The following is a 12,096-nucleotide window of genomic DNA, read 5'->3' as shown; positions in this document are numbered from 1 at the left end:
CCCTTTATGTCTGCATCTTGTCTTATTGCTGTAGCTAGGCATTCTAATACTAGATTGAAGAGAAGTGGAGAGAGTGGGCATCCTTGTCTTGTTCCTGAGTTAAGAGGAAATGGCTTTAGTTTTTCACCATTGAGTATAATGCTGGCTGTAGGTTTGTCATATACAGCCTTTATTGTATTGAGGAATGTTCCATGGATTCCTAATTTTTCCAAAACCTTCATCATAAAGGGGTGTTGGATCTTGTCGAATGCTTTTTCTGCGTCTATTGATATAACCATGTGGTTCTTATTGTTGCTCCTGTTGATGTGATGAATAATATTAATTGATTTGCGTATATTGAACTAGCTTTGCATCCCTGAAATTAATCCTGTTTGATCGTGGTGTATGATTTTTTGGATGAATTGTTGAAGTCGGTTGGCCAAAATTTTGTTGAGAAGTTTTGCATCAATGTTCATCAAAGAAATGGGTCTATAGTTCTCTTTCTTTGATGAGTCCCTGCCTGGTTTTGGGATGGGGGTTATGATGGCTTCATAGAATGTGTTCGGTAGTGAGCTTTCTCTTTCAATTTCATTGAAGAGTTGGAGGAGAATTGGTGCGAGCTCTGCTTTGAAGGCCTTGTAAAATTCCGCTGTGAAACCATCTGGTCCTGGACTTTTCTTAGCTGGGAGGTCTCTTATTGCTGTTTCTATTTCAATGCTTGATATGGGCCTGTTAAGATAGTTTGCCTCATCTTGGTTTAGTTTTGGCATGTCAATATTTGCTAGGAAGAGGTCCATTTCTGTCAAGTTGTCAAACTTATTAGCATAAAGTTTTGAGAAGTATTCCCTTATAATGTTCTGAATCTTGCTTGTTTCTGTGGTGATGTTTCCATTCTCATCTCTGAGTTTATTAATTTGGGTGTGTTCTCTTCTTTTTCTGATAAGATTTGCTAAGGGTCTGTCAATTTTGTTAAGTTTTTCGAAGAACCAACTCTTTGTTTAGTTGATTCTTTCTATAGTTTTTTTGGATTCTAATTCATTTAATTCTGATTTAATTTTGATTATTTCTTTCCGTCTACTGGATTGGGGTTTATCTTGCTGCTCTTTTTCAAGGAGGTTTAGATGTGTCATTAAATTGCGAGTTTCAGATTTCTCCAATTTGTTGATGTAGGAGCTCAGAGCTATAAACTTGCCTCTGAGTACTGCCTTTGCTGTGTCCCAGAGGAGCTGGTAATTTGTGTGTTCATTTTTGTTCAATAGCAGGAACATTTGAATTTCCTTTCTAATCTCTTCCATGACCCACTCTTGATTCAGCAGTGTGTTGTTCAGCCTCCATGTGATACTGGACTTTCTTTGGTGGCTTTTGGTGTTGAGTTCTAATTTTATTCCCTTGTGGTCTGAGAGAATGCAAGGTATAACTTCAATGTTTCTGAATTTAGACAAGTTTGCTTTGTGGCCTAAAATGTGGTCTATTTTAGAAAACGTTCCATGTGCTGCTGAGAAAAACGTGTATTCTGATGCTGCTGGGTGAAATGTTCGGTAGATGTCTGTTAAGTCTAGTTGATCTATGCAGCTGTTTAGATCTGCGGTTTCTCTGTTGAGTTTTTGCCGAGTTGATCTATCTAGTGGGGAGAGTGGTGTGTTAAAATCCCCAACAATTAATGTCTTTGGATCTATATGGGATTTGAGGGAAAGTAGTGTTTCTTTGATAAATTTGGGTGCTCCATTGTTTGGCGAATAGATATTTAGAATTGTAATATCCTCCTGAAGGAGAGATCCTTTAATTAGTATGTAGCGACCTTCTTTATCTCTTTTCACAAATTTTAATTTGAAGTCTATTTTATCTGATATTAGGATTGCAACTCCCGCCTGTTTATGCGGTCCGTTTGCTTGGTAGATTTTGTTCCAGCCTTTAACATTGAAAATGTGTTTGTTTTTACGGGCAAGATGTGACTCCTGCAGGCAGCAGATAGAAGGGTCTTGTTTTTTAATCCAACTAGACAGTCTATGTCGCTTAATTGGAGAGTTCAGTCCGTTAACATTAAGAGATAGGACTGAGAGGTATTTGGGAGTTCCTGCCATGTTATCTACCTTCTTGGGGGCTGCGAAAACTGGGTTCTTCCTATGGTTCTTGGATTCTCAGTTTGGGTGCAGTTTCTTGGCCTTTATTGCGGTCTTGTTGGTTTTCTATGTGTAGGACATCTTTAAGAATCTTTTGTAGGGCTGGTTTGGTGGAGATGTATTGTTTCAATTTTTCTTTGCTCTGGAAGGTTTTTATTTGGCCTTCAGTTATGAAGGAGAGTTTAGCTGGGTACAGTATTCTTGGTTGATAGTTGTTTGTTTTTAGGGCATGGCATACATCATTCCAGGCTCTTCTTGCTTTGATTGTCTCTGCTGAGAAATCTGAGGTGATTCTAATTGGTTTCCCTTTATAAGTGATTACCCTTTTCTCTCTGACAGCTTTAAGGATCTTTTCCTTGTTCTGAGTTGATCCTGTGTGGATTATAATGTGACGGTGGGATGTCCTAATCTGGTCTGGTCTATTTGGGGTTCTAAAGGCTTCTTGTCTCTGGACAGGCCTATCTTTTTCCATGTTTATGAAGTTCTCTGCTAGGATCCTGTTAAACAGATTTCCTAGACCATTAACTTCTGTTTCTAGGTGCTCCTCTATACCCATTATCCTTAGATTATGCCTTCTGATGGTGTCTTCCAGGTGTTGGATAGATCTATCATATTTCTTGGACTTGTCTTGGATGGTTGTATGTTCTTTCTCTATAATATCTAGGCTGTCTTAAATCCCTGAGATTCGATCTTCTGCATGGTCTAACCTGCTGTCAAGACTCTCTACTTTGTTTTTATCTCTTTTCCTTCTAGTTGGTCGGCTTTGATGGCTTCAAGTTCTTTGTTGAAGCTCTGTTTTAGGTCTTGTATGAATTTCTTTACTTCCTTAATTTGGTGTTCAGTGTTTGTCCTCAAATCACTTAGTTGATTGGTTATGGTTTCTTTGGGCTCCCATTCCTTCTGTTGGGTTCCATTCAGCATTCCCTTTGTGGTCTCCCTGATTTCCTTCAGCTCTTTGTTAATGGATTCCATGAATGCCTTTAGTGATCTTTGTGTGTTCTCTACCTGGTCTCTCAATTCCTGTATTACTCTTTGATTAGCTTCCTCCCGTTCGTGGGATTCCTGCAGATCTCTTTGAGTGTTCTCAGCCTGCTCACGCCATTCCTCTCTTTCTCTTTGAGTATTCTCAAGTTGTTCACGCAAATCCTGTATCAGTTTTTGAGTAGCTTCCTCACGCTTATGATATTCCTGTATAAACTTCTGGGATGCCTCCTCTCTCTCCCTATCACGCTCATACAGAGTCCTTTGTACGTTGTCAAACTTTTCATTTATCATGTTTGCCAGCAGTGTTTGTAGAGCTGTTTGGGAACTCTCCTCTGGATTATTCATTATCTGTTCTAACCCCTGATTATCAGGATTGGGAATTGAGATACCTGAATTTGCCATTTTTCTTGTGTTTTTCCGGCTTACTCTGCCCATTTGAGATGAAGATAGCACCAGTTTTGTGCTAGAACACTATCTTAAGGCAACCATCAACCAAAGTTTGCATTTGTACAGTCAATAGTCTACAGATACAATCTAGTTCAACAGATACATCTATTCGACATCAAACAACTATATGTTAAAGGGCTTCGAACCGCAGAGAAGAATTTGGAAAACCAGAAATTATTAGGGTTAGGGAGAGATGTGGGTAAAAAATAGGAATAGATTGGTGTGGGGAGGCACAGGGAGAGTTAACTATGTCCTAATCACAATGCAGGAAATAGTTTGGGTAGGATGTAAGTAGAGAGAGAGAGAAAAAGAAGAAAGGGAAAGGGGAATGAAAAGAGACCAGAAAATAAAATAGAAACGTAAAATTTAATGTTATTTTAGAGATTAAAAGACCATCTATTTATAGAGGAATATGAATATGTTGAGAGAAAGGGAGGGACATAGAGGAGATGAGAAAAACTTTAAAAAAATGCTTAAAATATTATATAGGTATAAAGAGGTAGTACTGCTATTAATGAATTTAAGTCTCAGAGGTTTTGAATTGAGTAATAAGTTTGTGGATTAAGGGTGTACACAATGGGGGATAGGGTCTACTGGTTAACTACGGGTTTATCTGAGGATGTGCAGGACAAGAGTTAAGTCACATAAAGATGAACAAAGAGGAAAAGATGGAAAGGATAGGAAAGTGAGAAGAAAAGATCAGAAGTTCAGTAGAGCTAGAAGAAAAAACAAAAAGATAATTAAGAATGAAAGAAAAAGAGAAAGAAGACAAGAAAAGAAAAGAAAACACACATTCACGTATTCCTAAAATAAAAATTATAAGAGGAGAAAAAAAAAAAAGTTAATGGAAAACAATTATTTTTTCAGAAGAGGCAAAAATTAAAGATTAATAAAAGTTTTAGAAAAGCAAAAAAAAATTTATATATATATAAGGTAACAAAAAATGAAAAAAAAACAAAACAAGAAAAAGAAAAAAAGAAAAGAAGAAGAAAAAAAAAGTTCTTTGATTTTTTTTTCTTTTTTTTTTGGGAGGGGTGGGAAGAGTCCTGTATCTCCCTTTTGTCTGTAATCAGAGTCTGGTTGGAGTCTCTGGTCAGCTTGAGGTCCTGTGGCTTGATTGGTTTCTTAAGTCAGTTTGTTGGACCAGGCAGAAAAATGCTCTGCTTTACCCAAGATTTTGAGATCCCCCTCCCAGGTTAGTTTACTGGGAGGGTGATCTGCTTTGAGAATCACAAAAGAGGGGGATGCAGTGATGAGGCTAGGTTCTGGGTAGAGTTGAGGCCTTTCAAGGAACAGTAGCTTTTCCCTGGGGCTATTTTGTGAAAAAAAACTCACAGCACCCAGCCTGGAGCCATTCTCAGGGTTTCTGTTTTTCAATTGATTGTGGTGGCTGCTAGAGGGCGGGGCAGCCTCTGGCTCTGGTTACCCGGTGAGGAGAGCCACTCCAATGGCTGGCGCCTGAGCTGGGTGACTTTTCCCTGATGGAACTGAGTCTGTGAGGTCACTTCGCCGTTAAGTTCTTGTGACCTGCTAAATGACTCGTTTTATTCCAAGGCCTGAGCTGGAGCTAGCCGCTCCTCCGAGCTTTGTCGGTATCCAAGATGGAGATCACCGGTGCTGGGGGGGGAGGGGTGGCCTTCCCTCCTCTGCTCCCAGAGGAGGAGTGAGGAAGTGGGGCTTCTACTCACGCGGAGTCTTGGATCCCGGGTCGTCTCTGGTCTGCAAAGTGCAGGATGAAGTTGTCCGCTCCTTGTCGGTTCTTGCTGGTGTTGAGTAGAATCCGCTCGTCCGCTGCGTCTGGCTCCTTCGTCCCGGACTGTGTCTCAGGTATGCCTCCGCGGCGGTGGTCGCCGCTGCGACCCTGCCGCCGCAGCGGCAGCTGCTCAGATGTGTCTGCTTGGCTTCCCCTCTCTTGACTAACTCTCTGTCCTGTGATGGCACACTTGGTGTGATTCTCTGGCTTGGGACTGTTCACTGGAACTCTGAAACTGTTTTCTATGCAAGAGCTTGTTCAGATTCCAGCTTCTCCTCCGCCATCTTCCCGGAACTCCTCAAATTTTATTCTTATGATTAGTATAAATAAAATATTTTGGGGGTTGGGAATATGGCTTTGTTTGTCCAGCATGCATGAAGCCCTGGGTTTTATTCCTCAGAATCACATAATCAGAAAAGGCTGGAAATAGCACTGTGGTTCAACTGGTAGAGTGTAAGCCTTGAGCAAAAGAAGCTCAGGGAGCCCCAGGACTGGCAAAAATAAAATATAGAGTAGAATAAAATAAAAAGAGGTTTGTTAATTACACTAAAAAAAAAATGCAACCCATAAACTAAATGCTTTAGTAGGATGGCATGGGAAAATTAGCTCTAGAAACATTATCTGACTAGGGAAGAGCTTCTGTGGTGATTGGAGACCAAAGCTGCACAAAGACCTTATTTGGTGGGGGAGAAGGGGGAGTCCGGTCATGGAGCCTAAACTCTGGGCCTGGGCACTGTCCCTCAGTTCTTCAGCTCAAGGCTAGCGCTCTACCACTTGAGCCACAGTGCCATTTCCAGCTTTTTTCTTTTTTGCTTATTTGGTGCTGAGGAATCGAACCCAGGGCCTCAGGCATGCAAGGTAAGCACTCTACCACTGAACCACCTTCCCAGCCCCTGCACAAAGACCTTAGAAGGTTTGAACATTGGCAAGTGAGTTAACTAAAAACTCAGACGAAGAGCTGGGAAGGTGGTTTAGCAGTAGAGTGCTTGTCTTGCATGCATGAACCCCTGGGTTCAAAAGCTCAGCACCATGTAAGCAGAAAAAGCACTGTGGCTCAAGTGGTAGAGAGCTATCCTTAAGCTGAAGAGCTGAGGGACAGTGTCCTGGCCCAAATTTCAGGCCTCACAACCGACAAATCCAAGAACAAAGAAAAGAAAACAGAAAAAATAATATGGGCACCAGTGGCTCACACATGTAACCCTAGCTACTCTGAAGGCTAAGATCTGAGGATGGTCATTCAAAGCTAGGCAAGGCAGGTAAATTCTGTGACACTCTTATCACCAATAAACCACTCAGAAAACTGGAAGTGGTGTTGTGACTCAAGTGGTAGAGGACTAGCCTTGAGCTGAAGAGCTGAGGGACAACACCCAGGCCAAGAGTTCAGTTCCAAGACCGACCAAAAAACAAAACAACCAAAAAAAAAAAAAAAAAACAAAGGCAAGCTACACCTAAAGCGTTTTCTACCAAGAGGGAGGAAGGGTTTCCTACCAAGAGGGAAGGAGTTTTGGGCGTTTCTATCTAAGAAGAATGCAAGTTTCCCTTTTAGTGGGCAGGGGCATTGCCATCTAGTAATGAGGGTGTTAATGAAAAAATTGGTCAAAATATGATTCAGTTTCATAATGTCCAGATAAATGTCTAATGTTTGACTTGTGAAAACATCCTACTTGGGGAAATCCAAACACTCTTAATGCCCTTAAAATGATCATGCTTAGTTCCAGGGCCTCAATGGACCCTCTACTTAATCTTATGATATGATTGCAAATTCAATCTTGGAGCAGACACTTTGTGTATGTCTTCCAATTTTGAGTTTACCCAGATTCAAATTGAGACTGAATAAGTGAGGAAATACTAGGGTGATTCTGTCCACATACGGAGTACCTCTATTACTGTGTTGCAGGGAGGCCACACAAGAGGTTCTATTTGTGCTGTCATAGAGCCCAGACCCCATGTGCATGAAATTCATGATAGGTCAGCAAAATGTGATCCGAGACAACTTGGAACACCTTGTTTCTCTTCTCAGAAGCAAGAATCTATTTCAAAAACCCTTGAAACTGATCAGCTCCATTCTTTCTAGATCAACTACCTGGGGAAAATTGAACATTTCTGGGAAACTTATCTGGATGTAGTGAAGATGAGCAGTAAGTACAAATCATAGCCAGGGAAAATGTCTGGTGGTATTCCAGGAGACCACTATTGGAGATGTTACTGGCCAACTGGAGTGGAATCTGTGCTTTGGTTCCATTGGCCAATCCATACCTGACCATTCTCAAACACCTTAAATTAAGTAAGAAGAGACTTCTTAGCTAGTGGGTCATTCAAACTTCATATTTGCAAATACAAACTACATATTTACAAATTTCATATTTACTTAGGAGCTTAAAGAGCTTCAAGCTAGAAACCAGAAACAGCAGCTTAAATTAGTTTTATTCTGTTGATCTCCACAATCTATGATCTCCATAATCGAATTATTCCAATAGGTGCTTTTATTTATCAGCTGGATTTGTTTACTGGAAATGCCACCATGTAAAAGTAACTAGGAGCCACTGGTAGGATTGAATGGGAAAAATTTGGTCTAAATATAGTACTTGAACAGATAAGATGGTGATAAGTGAAATGAACCCCACCATAGGGGCACAAGTGTTTTTTGTCATTTCTTGTTATTGTTTCTAACATATTTATAATGTTCCATGTGATTTTTGTTTCTTTGTATGCTGTCCCCCCAAAAAACAGCATAACCCCTGTTTCCAATGTTTTTGATGTTGGTGTCCTCCATCTTGTATATACACTTCTCTAGTTTGGGGAGGAAAGGGAAAAAACAGAATACTTAAATGGGAATACAGGTTGACCCATTGTAACAATGAGATGCACAAGACACTGTTGAAAAACAAACTTTACAATTTAGGCGGAGTTCGGGGGGAGTGTATAGGGTAGTTTTGAAGCTAAGAGGTTAGGGATGGTAGGGGACATATAAAGGAGGAGGTAACAATGCTTGATAGAAAATGTATGCTTTACTTTGCTCATGTAACTAACCCTCTGTACAGTATTTTTAAAATAAATATATAAAAATAAAAGAATAAATATACTTCAAAGGTAATCTGTGTGGTGGTTGGAGGCCAATGATACAGAAAAACTTACAAGGATTGAATACTGGAAACAAATTACCTAAAAACTGAAATGATCCTGAGTATAATCCTAAATGCTCAGTTGACTGAATTTTGTGTTTGAAGCCAACCCAGACAGGAAAGATGAGACTTTTATTTCCAATAAAGGTGCAAAAAAAGATACTACTGGAGTTGTGGCTAATGTGGTAGCCTTGAGTAAAACTGCTCTGGGACAATGCCCACAGCATGAGATCAAACCCAAGACCAGCTCCCAGTCACTTATAAAAAAGGTTGTGTGTCTGTGTGTGGTGGCAGATTCTTTTACAAGTTTGATGATAGAACAAGCATTTCAACAATGAGTCATGGTGTCAATATTTACCTCTTTAGTAATTGTTTTCATAGTAATGTGTGCTTTATCTCTTCTATAACAGGTTTTTTTTCTGTGACTGACTGTAAAACTGCCTTAATCAAACCCTTTTTTAAATCAAAATATCTTATTGGATACTGCTGAATAGGAAAGTCAATGATTATTGTTTGGAAGAAAAGAAACAAAATCAGATGGGAGAATTGTAGAAGTTAAATCTTGAAGTGCTTGACTGATATAAGCATTGCCCTTGTAAAGGTAGTCAAAACCTTACCAATGCTATTTTAGAGAAGTGCTAGGGGCTAGAGGCATGGCAACAGTAGTAGAACAACAACTGGGTAAAAGTTGTTTATTTTTCATATGGCCAGGTGTTCAGATTTGGTTGATTATTAAAACTTTTGACTAGTTTGAAAGGAGTCAAAAGTTTGAGCCATCATAAAAGATGATACCAAAGCTCAAATTTATGGGAACCAGTGGTGGGCTGCCTATCCAGTGTGCTTATTCAACTTCGACATGCGACAGCATGCTTTCTGCAGGAGTAAACTTTGCCTTGCTGAGATGGTGTTTGTAGAATACCTTAATTGCCCCCGGTTTTTCCAACACAGATCTTCTGTGCCATTCATGAGGGATCTTAGGAACCCCTCATAGGACACACATCCAGCCGCCCTGTTGAGCCAACCTCCTGGATGGCCTAAACATGCCATCCTTGGTAGCTGATAATGGAACTAGGTATAAAGTTAATCTGCAACATAAGTAAGAGCCACAAACAGGCACCCACAGAAGCAAGCAACCTCATGCATTGGCCTTGGTAGAAAAAAATGAAACTATGTATCCTGTTTTGGTACTTGTGTCTTTGTAGGGATGGTGTATGAGAGAAGTGTCTTAGATTCAGGCTCTTAAATTCTTTCTGTCTAAGAGTCTTGATCTGCAAATTCATTTGTCCAGCTAGGAAGAGTGAAAAGTTGGAGATGGAGTCATCTCTGAGAAAAATCTCTAATAATGGAGTTGAGAAAAGGGAGGAACAAGAAACACAGACTGAAGGGCAAAGTGTACCAAAAAATCTTACTCCCATTACAGCATGTCTCTGTGATTTAAGAATTGTAAACCTAGGAATCCCAAGAAAATTGGAGCTAAAATGCCTCCCTCATACATTGTAGGGAAAGATATGAAAATACGTGTTAAGGCTGATTTTTATTTTTGAGCACTAATTTTAATGTTCATTTGGTAAACTAAATCCTCTATATTCCTGTCTCTGTGTAAATACCCATCAACATGAAATATAAAGTGATTTTGTTTAAAAAAATGACTGAGAAGAAATTATAAATGCAAAAACAGTCTTCACAGAAGCAAACTCTCAGAGATATTTCATGACTTTGACAAGGATAAAGTGGTGAAGTTAGTATAAATTTAGAAGTATGACAATGCACAAAAACATAAAAAAGATACTCATATATTTCATTATATAACCCAAAGCAGAAAGCAAATGTTGTTTAGATGATTTTATAAAACCCAGTCTCTCAGGTACTGGGAAGTGGCTCAATGGTAGAGTGCCTGCCTTGCATGCATGAGGCCTTGGGTTTGATTTCTCAGCATCACATAAGCAGAAAAAGATGGAAGTGGTGCTGTGGCTCAAGTGGTATCACTAACCTTGAGCTGAGGGACAGCACCAGGCCCCAGAGTTCAAACCCCATGACCAACAAAATAAAAATAAAAAACAAAACAAAACACAGTCTCTCACTTTTGTGCCCTCAACTCTGTAATAACTCTCCTTGAGCCTAGGGCTAATATTTTAGGTGAGGACATACATTAACACTCTTGAATCAGACTCCACTTGATCATTTTTTAAATACATATTTTGTTCTAAGTTTCCTCTTTATAAATTCACATACACCTATAAAAAATGGTGTGGCCATCCCAGTAACCTTCTCAAAGTACTTCCTAATGACAACTTACAAAAAGTTGTATTATATTACAACAAGGAAAACAATGCTAAAAATAAAGAAAACCAATTATGAAATATTAATGAATAATAAAATAAAAAACAAAACAATTACCAGTGTTTTCAGTATTTGAAGTGTACTACAAATTAGATTTTATTATTGTCATATTTCTTTACATTTAACACTGGCTAAGATTATGATGTTCCACAAGAATTTTATAGGCTATGAGTAGTGTTTAAAGACACCCACTAAGATTACTATTTATAGTTCATCTCATAATTTGTATATGGCTTATATGATCATTTGTTCCTCATTAACATATGAAGTAAGGAAGGCCTACACTTTTAACAGAAACTGTGTAGTTAACATAGTCAACTCTTTATTCTGCTCCTTTACACAAAGACTTTGCAACTTCTCATTACTAAACTTTCTATAAAATCTGAAATGTACATACTTAGTAGTACTTATCTGCTACCATAAATCTTAAATACTTTATAGAAAAGTATTATGACCTGCCAAACAGTCCCAGTTTTTGGCATATATAAGCAAATTCCCAAAATTAAATATATTGAAAACATTAAAACTTTTAACAAACCTTAACACTTGCTGCAGTGTTCATTATGGCAGGTCCCTTGTATAGAATAATTGAATTCCTCCTCCTACACATCTCTTGAACAACAAATATCTGGAATTATTTTGTTTTTGACATGTCAATCTTGACTTTATTCTTAAATGTGTACTTATGTAAGAAGTACATGGTTCTAAAATTTCATGAAAATTCTTTTAAACTTACTTTTTGTTGAATTGTCTAGTTAAAGACAATCAATTATAATTTATATATAAAAATGTTCTGTGCACAATTCTGCATCACATACACTAACATTGGAATGATACAGAGAAGATTAGCATGGCCACTGCGCAAGGATGACAGGCAAATTCCTGAAGCATTCCATCGCCCAATTTTTTAGGAAATGGAAAGACTTGGAAAAAAAAATTATTAATTGAAGTAAGCCAAGTCCAAAGAAACTTAGGTCCCATGGTTTCTCTAATTTTCAATAACTAATGTATGTCTAGGATAAGCAGAAAAGGCCAAAAGTTATGTGTATATGACCAGATAAGATTATGTTAAGGGAAATGAAACCCATGTTAGGGACACAAGTGGTTTTTTTTTTCTTGCTATTGTTTCTCATGTACTTGTAACGTGCAGTGTGGTTTTTTTTTTTGTTTCTTTGTATGTTCGTCCCCCATGCTATAACACCTGTTTTCACTGTATTTGAAGTTGGTGCGCCTACATCTTGTATATACTCTCCTCTAATTTGGTGATGGGAAGGAAAAAAAAAACCAAAATGATTAAATAGGGATACAGGTATACCCATTGTAACAATGAGATGCACAAGACACTATGTTG

General features: G+C 38.6%; 1 pseudogene; it reads left to right on the top strand.

The window, feature by feature from the left end:
- The first annotated feature begins 11,540 nt into the window (after positions 1-11,540).
- Positions 11,541-11,653, top strand: LOC122124724 (annotated as a pseudogene).
- Positions 11,654-12,096: the final 443 nt, after the last annotated feature.

Source organism: Dipodomys spectabilis, unplaced genomic scaffold (genome assembly GCF_019054845.1).
Source record: "Dipodomys spectabilis isolate Male_0828 unplaced genomic scaffold, ASM1905484v1 ptg000242l, whole genome shotgun sequence".
In the NCBI taxonomy this organism is placed as follows: Eukaryota; Metazoa; Chordata; class Mammalia; order Rodentia; family Heteromyidae; genus Dipodomys; species Dipodomys spectabilis.
The sequence above is the reverse complement of the archived record's forward strand: the minus strand, read 5'-3'. Positions and strand labels throughout refer to the sequence as shown.